The following is a 13,039-nucleotide window of genomic DNA, read 5'->3' as shown; positions in this document are numbered from 1 at the left end:
TTTCTTCTCCAAAGTTTAAGAGGAAATCCTATATGGACAACACCTCCTCTCCCCCTTCACCACCCACCCACCAACACCTCTTTTTTTTTTATCCCTGAGATGATGAAAAGACATTTTACAAAACCTGATCAGAGATGGAGTAGTAGTGTTAAAAATACAGTAATAATAATAATAATGCAGTGAAGAAATATTTTCCATGGATCTCACCTTGGAAAAAATTCCTTCAGTCAAGAACTACTCAGACAGCAGTTCTGAGATTTATGATTTCTCTAGAAAGAGAAAGTTCTTGTTTAGCAATTAATTTTCTGTGGAGGCTAAGAGGAATGCAGAGGATACGTGTACTCAAAATCCAATTTTTGATCCTTTCTCTCATTTTTACTAAAGATTACTAAAGATTACTAAAAAGCCTGTGAACTATTGAGTCAAATGATGTTCTGTCTTTCTCACAAATGCAACAAGGCTTGACACATGATCTAGTTAGGTTTCGTTTGCTTGTGCTGAAATGTCTTCACTCATTAAGATAAATGGAAAGCATCAGTATTGATTAGTGATTTTTAAGCAGAAGGCTTTCAGATTGCAACAATGTGGTTGTGAATTTAAGTGAGGTTTATGTCACCTGTAATGAAATACATGAAAGATCCTGTAGCTAGAATGAATGGAATGTGTCATGCAAATTATTTTTAAACAGATGGGAAACATAGTAAAAGGAGAAGGAAAAATTAGGTATGTATAGATTTCTTCTTAACRATCCTGTATTCAGATAATTATTTTTTGTGGTCAAATAAGTCTAGCTGTGGTCAGGTCTCCCTTCTCATGCTCTCTCAGGTCTGTCGCTTTCCTCAAACAGAGCTGTCTTTCTAAAGAGAGTTAGGTGAACATATTTTTATTGTAATAGCTCTTTTTTATTGTAGTACTTAAACATCAGATTTAACTTCAAATGAAGAAAGTGAATTGTGACTATGTTTTAGGGGTTAATTAATTTTGTTTGGGAGAGAATTATATATGGGGTTTGTTGGATCATTCTTTGCAGAAATGACAGGAGACTATGATCCAAATGAGCAGCTGATATTTTATATTCTGGCTTCTTTGTTCCTTGCCAGTCATGGTTGACTAGATTCAACAGATATGCTATTTAGAGATTCACTGGAAATCTGAAATATGTGTACACATCAGATAGATCCCCTTCACATAAAAATATATTGCAGCAAGACAGCACTGCATTAGATGTAATATAATTTATGTTCTGTTTTTATCACRTTTCAAACAACATACAGGGTTCTGATAGACCTAACGTACAAGTACCCTCAATTTGATTACAAGTTTTCTTTGTTTAATATCTTGCCTATTAGTAAGCTTGAAGTGGTCTGGTCTCAATATTTTGAATTAATTCAGAAGTATTGTAATTGCTAATATTTTTCATTATATAGAATTTGTCCGTGRATAAGTGCCTGTGTATATACATTACTGAGTTTTCAATACTTGTACACACAGTTAAGAGCGAATGATGGAATGTTAAAAAACAATTTTAAMCACAATATTTTAAATTTGAATATTTAATTTTTTTATATTAAAAGCATGAAAACCTCAGTTTAAAAGTTTTGATTTTTATTTGCACTTGTGTTGGTATTTCTTCCAAAAAAATTTTTTGTTAAACTTCACCACTTTTTAGTGTACTAACCATCTTTCTGAAGAAGATCTCAAGTGGCAAGTGTTTTTTTTTTCTTAATTTCTTTGGGATCTCTCCTRTCCAGATTCTTTATGTTACCAGCTTTTCGCAGCTTGACTTTAGATCCATGTAGCATGATCCATGTAGATCCATGTAGCATATACTGCTATGTCCTTGTTAAAAAAAAAGAAGAAAACAAATTAAAAAACTAACCCAGAGCCCCTGGTTTTATTCTGATTCACCTCTAAAGAAGGACAATCAGCTGTGACTCAAAATCCCCTTATTGCTTTTGCAATAAGCATATAATAATCTTTAAACAAACATTCCTGTTGGGTCAACAGTATGTTAACATGATCTGGAACACAGTATTCAAAACATTTTATTTATCATATGTCATGATATTCATTTGGCAGGCAATAGAATGCCAGATGTGGTAAGCCTCATGTTTTTGCCAGCAACAAAAACCCTAAATCAAAGACAATCCAAAATTTTGTGGTCTGACTATTCAGATCCTACTTGATCCTTTCATCAGCTAATGAGACTATTCATGAAACAGCTGAGAATCTTTGTCTTCTTCTTCTGAATTAAAATATCTAATATGCACAATAGCTAAGATACTAAAATAGTGAATATCTAATGCTAAAGGTATGTCACTCAGATTTTAGATATATGAAGTCCATTGCTTATTAAAAACACAAAATGTATTAAATGTAATCAAAATGAATTTATAAAAAATTATTTACTTACACATGATGATCCTAAGTACTAGAAGAACCAAATACTTCCTCTTGAGACACTGTCAAGTTGCTTCTTTAGAAGTTTCCTTTAACCCTAAATATTTCCACCAGTGAAAATTCAGCCTACAGCATTAAAGCAGGTAATTATACAAATAGAATTGTAATGAATTTTGTGAATAGATGCAATTCAACAAAACAAAATATTCTCCCAAAGTCCTATCTGTAGGTGTCTAGTCAGCCAAAACTTTCCTCAACAGGACGTAGTAAAAGAAGGGATCCTAGAGGCTCTTGGGTAATACTGTGTTTCCAGACTATTTTAGTAGCTTTCCTACTCAATGGAGATGTCATTCTCTTTGAAAACCTCCCCTGAAACATAACCTCACTGTGTGAAAAATAAGTTATACTACTGTGAACATTAGAAAGGTTTTGTTGTTGTTCTATACCTTCTTTCCTCCCAAACATCTACTCTGATGTACATCTACTCCTTCAAGTTATTAAAGTACATTATGATTTGTTGTGTTGTAGTGTTAGCTCCAGGGACATGCAGACTCAGTTGATCTTTTCATGTAAGACTACCTCATCCTTCCAGTCTTCATCATGCACAAGGTTTGTATGTTTTTGTGGCCCAATGATCATTGTGGTAAAGAGATAAACTTCACTCAGGCTTCACTGTGACTCTTGAGAGAAACTAGTTAACCTGAGCAATCTGGCATGAAATGCTGGTTTGTTCTTTTTTTTGAAACCTTTAATCAGTGAATCACTGAAACAGCTGGTGGAGGGCAGTTTTTTCCTCATTTATTTTACAACCCTGATTTCTACTTCACTGACAGTGGTGGTGGAWGATTTAGCTAAAACAAGCATGACATTGACATTTAAATCATTCTCAAGTGCTGGCAATTAAAACACAAACAAAAATTTTATTCTGCAAGCATTTTATCATTTTTAATTTTTTTGAGAAAAAAGTGATATAATTCAAAAAAAAAAAAAAATTCACGATCTGTCATCACTTGTCTAGGGTATTTAAAATAGGAGATACAATGATCCTTATTCCTTCATTTTCATTAACTTTTGGTCTTAAATAGATTGCATTTTTACTCATTTGCTCATTTTTGTGTGCTAAAAAAAAGGGGGTCCATGTGCCATCGCATATGCAGTCACCAAGAGAAGGGACCTTTGGAGTTCATTGTAGTCTCAGAAGAAAGTGCAGATGTTCTATTGCGTTCTTAGTATTTCCAAGCTGACAGTCTAGTAATTCTACATGTGTGTTTCATGGGTGCACAGATCTGTTGGGCGGAAGATAAACAGTCAAGAATGGCATTTTCAGTATTGCAGATTGTCTCTGATGTTTATTTTTTACTGGGAATTCTTCCAGAATTTAATCAGTTAAACCTTCCTGAAAGTAAACTTTTTGAGATGGTCCACCCAGCCTCTATGGTTTCATTTTCAGCTAATAATCAGGCAATAATTTGCTTGCATTGAACATCTACATCATAAATCTTTATTGAAGTGTCCTGTGGCACCTAATTTTAATAGYATAATAATGCCAGATTAGAACAAAGTTTTTTTGAAAATAGATATGACATCTACATTACTACAATATAAATGTCTTCCGACTACTGTTATTGCAGTGAATACTAAATGAATTTATGAAAATGAATGCTTAAAAACATCATTCTTTCTAATATACCCTGACATTTATTAATAAAAATAACCATGATGTAGCTGTAAAAATCATGAATACTGAACGTTTCAACATGGCTGTTGAAGGTGAAGCTAGGAAACTAGATTATATCTGAGGCAGACATTTTAATAGCATGAATATTTTAACCACTAGAAAAATGATTGAGATGGAATATCTTTTTTTAACAGAGTAGAGATTTTTTCCTTATAAAAATATTTACCATTTTGAAATGGAATAATTTCAAAAACGTCCTGTAGCTGCACTTATGGCTATGTTGCCATATTAAYGGTCCTTTCTTATTTCAGGTTTTATGAATTGTTAATAAGCTGAACATGATAACATACTTGAACAGTTTTACAGTGTTCACAAAGAAGAACATGGTGCTCAGTAGTAATACAGAAGCATGCATATACATTTCTTCTAGTATAATTTAATTCCTAATCCATGTTCTTTTTAATATGTTAATTTAATATGTTTTTAATTTTAATATGTTAATAAGAATGACTATAGCATTGCTGTTGTCTACTTGAACCAACATGCATGAAAGAGTTTCCATAGATCTGATGAAATAGTTTTTGTATTTTAGTATTTTCAGTGGAACTGTTTTTATCTGTCAAATAAATATTTTTCCTTCCTGGTTCAGTCTGTTAATCTTTTGGAAAAGTGTACATATACTTAAAATGCCTAATAAATATTACATTGACAGACCTTCTGTGTTCTTGTAAAGCTTTGTGATTATTTTATGGACCACTGAAAGTTAAAGTTTTGGTTAAAAATATCAAGCTTAAAATAAATCTGCTTATTTTTGCTATTGAATTGTTGGCCAATTTCATTTTCTCTTACTCTCTTTTTTCCTTCTTTTTTCCTACATTACCCTATATTTCCAATTGCAAGTGACTAAAGGCATAGTTAGACTTGGAGTAGAGGCTCATCTTCCTCCCCACAATCCCCTCCACTCTCTCCACCACAACCAAATTAGACATCTGTCTTTTTTTGTTCTTTTTTTCTCTGTCCATTTAACTTTAGCAACTCAAGGTCTGAGACTCAGCTCATTTCACTGCTACAGAACTCAAAATTTACTGAGTTACACAAGTAAAAGTTAATTTGAGTATGTGATAGGAGTCTCGCCTTCTGGTTTGACTGTAAAACTCAAACTGTGAATCAAGTGGTGTTAATCCATCAATAGAAACTGATGCCATGGAAGCCTCAGTAGAGATTCAGCCATGACATCTTATTACTGATTTAGGTCCTATATAGAAATTGTTTAACTGCACTTAAATTTTCTTATTTATTGTGTATCTTGAATTTTGTTTTCTTTGCAACATAGTCTAAACTCAAATAGCGTAAAAGTCCAGAATAAGTTGTTTCATTTCTATTTGTGATCCAAAYTGCTCACATGAAACTCCTGTTAATTTTCAGCTGACCTCTAATAGTTGTTGCTGTTATGAGTTTTCTTGGTATCAATATTTTAGTATTTACCAGGAGATGAATCATGTCCTAARAACTATGCTGTGTGCTTAAACAATATATGATTTTTGAAGCAAGAAGGCAAAATCCCAAGCCTTCCTTTTCAGGCCATTTCTTTAATGAACYGGCTATCCGTTCCTCTAGGCATAACATGAAGTTGGGTACTCTTTTTGGCCTGTGGTTCATTGGTAACACTGTAACCAGTTCCTAGSGGGTAGCTTCGATTATTATGTCTTCTAAAAAATTGTCAGTTCTGTATTTTATGAGACAGCTGTAGAGGAAAATATTGAACATGTTGTGTTTGGAGGAATTTTGAGAATGAATGTTAGTGCTTGTAAATTGAAGAATAGTTGGACATTTTTAATCTGGCTATTAATCCTGATATAATAGATTTTTGGACAAATTGCTGCATTCTATTTTTTTCAATATTCACTAGCTAWTTTTTTTTATTACCAATGTGTGCACATAATAACTCTTATGATTAAAGTTTGTGTTATTTTCCTTTTTTGCTTTCTTATTTAGAGTGGCAAAGAACAATGAAATGAAGTTTCAATGTCAGATATAGGGCATACAATCAATTTATTGAAAAGAAATAGATATTCTAGGTCAAAGATATGAGTAACAGGTTGAAATCTAACCCCAAATTTGGKGAGCATCTGCAGGCCTGAAATCAGGCCTACCTTATTTCTGTTTGTGGCTATTTGCTGTAAATGTGGCAATGGAGATGTAATCACAAAACATGTACCTTTTCTCTGGGTAAGAGGATTTAAATGTCTGAGGAAATTGAACTTATATATATTGTATATAAACAGCCATTTGTCTGTTAAGCCAAAGGAATTTTACAAAGTGCTAATCCCAAAGGTGTCTTTCATGCCTGCAAGCAACTGTTAGTAGTTTTTATTTGATGGTTTAAATGGAAGTCTATCCATCCAGTGCTCCTGATTATTTCTTTGTCTTTGGACAAGGGCAAAAAAGAAAAAAGAAGTCTGCACTGCCACCTTTCTATATATGACAAAAAAGAAAACAATTTAAAAAAAAATTTAAACATTTTGCCAAGGTTATAATTAATAGACATTTTAAATAACAATAGCTATTTTTTTATTGAAAAATCCTTCATAGAAGTGAGGAATTCAAATAGTGATATGACTTGCTTGCAGCATTTTTGGAGGGATTTAAAAACAGCTGCTATTGAACATAGTTTGCACGTTAAATCCTGAAGTCATTCTGAACAGTAAAAAAGGTTCTTTTATTATGAGGCTGTCATAGTATAGCAGTAATGTATGTTAATTGGGAGCCTTTTTAACTCTGTCACCTTTCTGCACTTGAACTTGATTGATCTTTTTTGTGTGTATGAACTCAAACTGTTCAGTGTTTATACATACTAGGCTTTCACAGTTCTCCTCTAGTGCTCTGACATTTGGAGTTTATTTACTAATTGGATTTGTACATTTAAAGTGCTAACATTTCTCAAGCTACAATGGCACTGCCCCAGATATGTAAGCAAATAGGAGCTTGAATCATTGAGTATTCCAGTATAAAATTTAAAATTCAGAGCGTTAAAGAGCAACAATAAATAATGTCTTTGATTGCACAGCAGTCTATATAATGTCAGTTTATTTTTCATTGGGAAATGGCAATATGGCYTGTGAAGCACAGCTTGAACGTGTGAGAGAAGCGTGACCGTCATTGTCTGCTGTGCCAACAGTCTGTTGCCTCTCACAGGAAAACCAACAAAATGGGATCTGTTCCTGTTTGTAGGATTAGCACCCCATCTAAGTTCCAGCTGTTGCTCACTTGGTTGGTCTCCCTGAGCCAGGTGTGGCTTCCTGTGTCCATTTAGGGCCACCCTATATGATCTCACCATTTAAAAGTTCAAACAGGTAATGTCTCTTGGTGTGCATCAGAAGTCTCTTTTCTAGGTGTTCATAAGAGTAAAATAGTATGAAGRGCTTATAGGTAGTGGCTTGTAAGTAGATAATGTGTTGCTTATGATGATTTCATTCTTTATGTTAAAAGTTACTTTTTTCTGTTTTTCTTTTCTGTCATTTACTCATGCAGAACTGTTTCTGGCCATGACTACTTAGGTGCTTAGTGAGTAAAGTGAGACATAAGGAGGATGCTAAAGAAAACAGATTTTATTCTTTCCTTTTTGCATGTGTCTGAACAATTGATCTCATCAGGGTGGCAAAGAGTCATGGCATCACTAGCGCTGCCGAGCCTTTCTGAGTGCCAGAGGCAGTCCGAATGACTCAGAGCTGAGGCAGTGGGGATTTTGAGAGCTGCCTCTGGGGCAGAGCCACATGGAGTCCTACATTCGGTGCACTATCACAAGCAATAACAAAACTTCACAATGCCTGTGTATGAAAACACATGTTAAATACTAAACTCTGAGCAGGTGGCACTGTGATTAAGATAAAACCTATGAATGGTGCAAAAGTTCAAGCTCACATCCTTGGATTTATTTTCCATTGCGTCTGAAATGATAATAACAGATTGCAAATCTCTGATTTCATTCCCAAACCTAGCTGTTTCAGTGGTTCCTTCTAGATCTCTCTGTCTTTATCGCAGTTGCCTCCAGCGATGGAAGCACACCTGCCAACTTGAGTCAGATAAAGTTATCCATCCAATGCTAATAGGAGCTCTCTTTTAATCATCATCTCGGTGACAAGCTTCTGTGTGATGTGTGTGTGTGGGCTGGTAGCAGATTAGTACTTTGTACAAGTATATACATAAAACACAGGCCTGGGATTTCATTAATATCTATAAAATTTCTGTTATAATAAGGAGAGACCCTTCAATACAGCTTATTATACTAGACACAGATGTCCTAAACAAAAAACAAGCTAACAAATAAAAAAGCTCTGTTCCTCCTCATACTCTTTCAGTGTCAGGACATTTTGTGTTTTATACAAACTCTTTTTTGTTTGTATTTGAAAGCCCTTTTGCACAACTATTGTTAGTTCTCTCAATAGCTCTAAATTTGATGAGTGTTTAGGCTTTTCTATTACTTGAAATGTTTAATGCTGTACATTCTGTAAATACTTTGGAGTAGAGAATATCTTTCCTTTATCCTCTTGTACCTCATTTCAACCAGTGCCTGTAGTCACTTCAGTAATACAAAAAGTGAAAATTTAGAAGCCTCTCTTCTGTATGTTTGTTTTCTGGAGCAGCCTGGTATATCCTCTTTTGTTTGTCTTCTTCTGCCTTTCCTGTCTTCCTCACCAATGGACCAATGTTTTATTTCTTCTCCAATGAAAGTCATACCTAGAATTCTTTCCTGAAATTAAACTCCTATTCATTTTGTAGGGGGAGAGAGAAAAAAAAGAAAGGCAGAGTTGGTCTCTGTAGACAAATTAATTGAAAGCAGAATTCCAGCCCTGAAGCATCTCCACCAGGAGAGGCTTTCCTGGGCTCAATCTTGAAGGCAAGGGATGAAACTTCCAGACTGAGAGTAGCATAGAGCAGTATTCTGCAGTTTTACAAAGTATCCCAGTATGAATAGGAAGGTCATAATTGTTAGTATAGGATTTCCCCTGTGGCAGGACAGTGTTTTTTATGATGATTTGCCCTGAATATTCTTTCAGTTCCATTTTTATGATTCAATTTTCTTCAGTTGCTTTCAATTCCTATATTTAAATATCTAACCTTTTCCTGTAAATGAATTGACTCTGCTTATGATTTCTACTTATGATTTGGCTGAAGACATCAGTGAGGAAGATTCAGCTGAGAGGGTGAGGCATATCTACGAGTTCTTGAAAAGACACTACCTATTGCTTTTCATAGCGCTGAAATGTAACAACTTCATTGTGCTAGGCTCTCTATTATTTAAAGAGCAAAAATGTTACCTATTGCTTTGTAGATGCAGCTCTGCAAAGGGAAGTTATCTGCAGGGAAGAAAATACATGTAGAGGGATAGATTATTAAGAGAATGGGAATATGCTATGGTGCCTGAATGTAGTGTTCACTTCTATAAAGTTAGCTAAGGACAAGTGATGATTTGACTTTCGATATAAGAATCAGAACTCTAGGGTTCAATCAGCGCTGTTGATTTATCACCTAGAGATACTGATTTATATGCAGGCAGTTACGGGCTCAGATACACTGTCAAAGGTGTATCTGATGTAAGCTACACTCTAGGGAGTATGCCTATCAAACACTAATTATTTCTTACAGTGTACTAGTTCATAGTGATATGTTTCATTATAACCTCAGTTTTACAGTAGGTTAGCTGATAGGCTTGACATCTTGGTTTGTTTAGTGATTAATAACGTTAGGAAGAAATAAGTAACTTGAGACTGTCTTGAGAGTAATTTCTGTATTTCTTCAAATTATTTATGTATCATTTTCTCTCCTTTTAAGTGGTGTGTTTGCTACTAACTGGTAAAATATGCAAACAGAATGTATCTCTTTTCAGTGGAGAGTAAACTTACATTAGCAGTTGTAGTTCTGGTATTCATTTTGCTTTATTCATTATCCACAGAAGCCTTTCCAGAAATGTTAGCACTGATGATCTATGGCAAACTCTTGCAATGACAGCAGTGCTTTAGAAACATGCTTGATGAGATACCTATGCAGAAGGTGCATCATAATAACTTTGTTCCTTTTGATTAGAATGTCATTTTCTTCCAAATACTTTAGAGCAATAAAAGATGTCCACCTGAATGTTTCTGGAGCTATGATTGACTTTCAGACCTTTGATAACACCACAATTTTATATATGTTGATTGAGTGCTTCATATGCTTTGGTATGTMAAACTCATGCTATAATATACTTTTCCTTAATATTTCAAAGGTAAAATAACAAAATCAGTTATTGGAAGTTTGGAAGATTTACTTCATTGTAAAAAAGTGAATATGCATCTTCACACTTTTGTCCCTACCTCTTTCATTTCATTCTCCTATAGCACAGACACGTATGCTTTCTTAATGTGTTAAAACCAGACTGTCAACATTTTTTTGTTTCTGTTATTCCATATATTCATTTAATCTCTTTCTTCAAAAAATTCTGTTATGTGCATCCTGCTTTAGAAATTCTGATTATTCATTATCCTTTGTTTTGAATATAATAAATTTCCGGCATCCAATGCAAGTAATTACTTACTGAGCTTTTGTATTTGTTCCCAAGAGAATTAGATTAACTTAAAGAATTTATGTGTAGCTTTACCTACTAAAAGGAGATTTTGTGTCACAGTAACAAAACCTTTACAATATCAATCTAATGTGTGTGTGTACATATGTGTGTGTGTGTGTGTGTGTGTGTATGTATGCATGCACGCACGTTTATGTACATGCACACCAAATAAATTTTAATGGAAAATAGTTCAAATCCCAGTTAAGCATTACTGAAGAAATATCTACTTCTAGTACATATTTATCCAAACTTGAAATAGTTTAAAATAAATTTAAAATGGATAAATAAAATATTTTAATAATTAGAAGGAACCTGCTGGTCATGAAGACTGACGCTTTATGTTAAGACTGTATGAACTAAGGGCTGAAAATAGCAAATGGAGGTTATTGCAAGTCTAAACATTTCAATAAAGTCTTTCTGTTTGTAATGGTGGGACCAGATCTTTCAAGCAACATTTGTCTAACAGTAATAACATAGCTTTTCTCTTCAGAAAGACATTTCACAAGACAAAAGAAAACAGATAATAATTTTTCTGAAGAATGACTTTATGTAGAGATGCCTTGCTTCTTTTATGGTTATTGTCTTGAGCTTTTAAAGGCTTTTTATGTGTCCATTACTTTTTTTTTCTTGCTCTTCATGTTTTATTTCTTTCTTTTAACACAAAAACATCAAAGTGAATATTATGATTTTGTCTTATATAAATAAGAAGCAATTATACATGTTATCTTGATTTTTTTCTTTAATGTACACAGATTAGTGATGAACTTTTCATTTTCTTACTTCAAAACAGTATCACATTTTCATTTTTTCTATCATGAAAACTTGCACTTAATCATAAAGAGACCTTAGAATTTAGAATCTAATATGAGGGAAGTAAATCAGTACAGATAAAAATTGTGTATGTGTGTTTGTGTGTGTGTTTGTGTGTGTGTGTGTATAAATAAATATATATATAAAAATAATACTGTATATGTATGTCCTATATATATAACACATACCTCTGTGTGTGTGTGTATATCTATATCTATATATATACACATATGTATGTATACATGTATTATATGGATAATGCATGACACATAAATGCAGATATAACATATATGTGTATTATCTATGTATATATGCACATATGCATATGTGTATACATGCATTTTTTTATATGTACGTGACAATATCCCTTTATGAAAGAGGATCCCATCATGGTAATTGAAACACATGAAAGGAGAACTAAAAAATAAAGGCTTTTTTCACAGCATCATTCTTTTTTCCACTTAGGTTTCTGTGTATGCATAGAAGGCTTACAAYTTTTTACATGGTTATTGATAACTGTCAGCTCAGCTGCTCCAAGGTCATTAACTGTTTTAATCTTGTGTATTTTAATTTGTTTWTCTTCAGAAGTCCCCTGACAGAGCAGTCCACAAGAATTCTCTTTAAAACTACTGTTCCAAAACAGAGATTCAATATTGTAACTTCTTTTTATTTGCTAATCTTTTCCTATGTCTAGATATTTGTGACAGAATTAAAATGATATTGTGATAAAGTTAAGTATTGGATTACCTATTAAGCTGTATTGCCTTTCTTCTAGATTTTTCCCCATTTTTTTAGTCATTTAAAATTGGGAAAACTTTTCTAGAACTCCTTATGAACAGCATCTTAGGTTACCCTGTTCTCCTCTCATTATATTCACAAAAGTGTCTTTATTAGTACCATTTACAGCAACTGTTAATATTATTTTGCATTATTCTGTTTAAAGTAAAGAGATACTTAGTGGCACAAGCAAAAGGTGCAGAACACTGTTACCAGCCAGGACCGTGTCACCAAAGCTCACCATTTGAAAACTGGTAGCATGAGGTAGTGAATTCTGAGAAGATCCGTGAAATCGTTCTACATCGTTCTGTGGCACAGAAACACAAACACAAAATTAAACAGGAAATGAATTTGTTAAGCAAGACCTAATGCAGTAGTTAAATAAATATACTGTTCATAAATTGAAAATTTGATGTTCTATGAGGAATAAGTATTCCACTAGCTTATAAATTCACTGTCAAAAATGAGAGTGTCAACAACAGAATTCACTGGAAGAAGGCTGGATCGAAAAAAACAAGTATTTTGGAGTTTTTCCTATAGAACAGAAGTTTTCAGATTAAATGGTAATTTGAGTCCAATTGTTAACACTAATAGTATCTTTTTACAGTCTACTAAATATTAATGAACTAGTGACAATATTTCATGTTGAATAACATGGAATTTTAAAATCTTTTCTCCTTTCCTTTCCTTTCCTTTCCTTTCCTTTCCTTTCCTTTCCTTTCCTTTCCTTTCCTTTCCTTTCCTTTCCTTTCCTTTCCTTTCCTTTCCTT

The sequence above is a fragment of the Rhea americana genome, unplaced genomic scaffold (genome assembly GCF_003343005.1).
Source record: "Rhea americana isolate MKP2758 unplaced genomic scaffold, rheAme1 scaffold_59, whole genome shotgun sequence".
Taxonomy (NCBI): domain Eukaryota; kingdom Metazoa; phylum Chordata; class Aves; order Rheiformes; family Rheidae; genus Rhea; species Rhea americana.
This window is presented reverse-complemented; position numbering follows the sequence as displayed.